Raw genomic sequence first — 1,792 nt, forward strand, 5'->3', positions numbered from 1 at the left:
TTGTGATTGGCCGAATACCTCAAGCGTGTGACGGAAATGTTACGCCCCTTATCATTCTGTGATACCGTGTCCCGGTCCGACCAGACAAAAGCATTAAAACCCATTATAAACAAGGCATTTTTTGCATCCAGTGGGGACATAATTACGGATTATAATGACTTATACTGTCTTTTTACGCGTTGCGTTGCATCGCGCTGCGTAAACATAAAACCATGTCTGCATTTGTGATCGGAGAAACGACAAACAACTAGCACTGCTCTACACTGTTCAAAACTCACGTTTGTATAGTCAGTGGCAAATCCTTTAAATATGAAAATGTATTTACAGGCTGTGAGTCAGCATTATTTGTCAGAACACCGGCATATTAGGCTACTCTCCCAGGAAACAGTCTTTGTCCTCCGTAAAATGCGTTGCACACATCTGAATATTTGGGTTGAAGTGTTCTGGAACAGTGTTGTAAATACAACTTAACCACTGATTTCTAGTTGTGTCCTCTTTTGGAAGGCCAAACAAAGTAGTTTCCACGACATGACGGCGGCAACAATACTACAGCGAGAATCAAAGTTACGCCTTCTTTCTTTGCGTGAACGTGGGCGGTGTTATGCAAATCTTCCCACACAGTGAAGTAGACATGTGGGGCGTGTTTAAACGAGGCGTTTTAGGAGGCCTTGGACTAGTCTTAACTTTTATAAAGAATATCTTTTTGGGTTTGAGACTTTAGTCTTTGCAACTTTAGGGATCTTATCTATTCACGAACAGCTTGTAAAACTCCAAAGAGAAAGGAAAACTTGAAATCGCATCATATGACCCCTTTAAACTAGAACCCAAATATTGTGCCCGTTTCACTCAATACAATTGAGGCAACTATATGCATCAGCTTTTTGAGTATTTTGAACTAATTTTATCTTTGTTTGTTCTATTAGACTTTACATGTTTTAAACTTGCACTCTTAAGTAATGGCAACTCAATTTTTTTTCAGTTTGCAAACTATAGTTTTATACGGAGCCCGGGAAGTCACCTGTAGGAGAAAAAAAAACAATCCGTGGCGACGGTTTTGCAATCCGTCCCCTCAGTTTATAAACCGTACTCACGAATTCTTAAACTGTTCCCTCGGTTTAACAAATCGTGCCCACGGATTAATAAACCGTACCCACGAATTTCCAATCCGTGCGCTCAGATTTTGTAAACCGTACCTTCGGTTTTTGAATCCGTACCCATAAATTCATAATCCGTGCGCACGCTTTAGCAATCCGTTCCTTCGGGTTTGTAAACTACTCACGGATTCATGCAGCAAGCTCCTAGGTAGCCTACGTGTATCTAGGAGCCTACGTGCTCCTAGGTAGCCTACGTGCCTACAGCAAATTCTCTTAAGTGATTCTCTCTATCAATTGTAACGGTACGAGGTGGAATACAACGATTTAATAAGAAAGATGTGCATCAAAATCTTTGTGATAATCTTAGCACTTGATTATTATTGTATAATAAACCTGGCATTGTGACTGACTTTGGAGTCATTTGTTCCTCTTTTGTAAGTCGTTTTGGATAAAAGCTTCTTCTAAATGCATATGTAACCTAAATGTAAAATAATAATAACAATAATAAGTTCATTCTTAACATATTTCATTCATTCATTCACAGACTTATTTAGGTGATTTTATTATACTAAGCTTTTTCCCCCAGAGTTAGATGCATGCTTCACTGTTAAAGTTATTATTAAATAACTAGGCCTATTATAACATTGCATTCAGTTAGAGAGCAAAGGAATGACAACATAACCGGTACATTATTGTTT

The sequence above is a fragment of the Sinocyclocheilus anshuiensis genome, unplaced genomic scaffold (assembly GCF_001515605.1).
Source record: "Sinocyclocheilus anshuiensis isolate Anshui unplaced genomic scaffold, SAMN03320099.WGS_v1.1 scaffold274, whole genome shotgun sequence".
NCBI classification, from domain to species: domain Eukaryota; kingdom Metazoa; phylum Chordata; class Actinopteri; order Cypriniformes; family Cyprinidae; genus Sinocyclocheilus; species Sinocyclocheilus anshuiensis.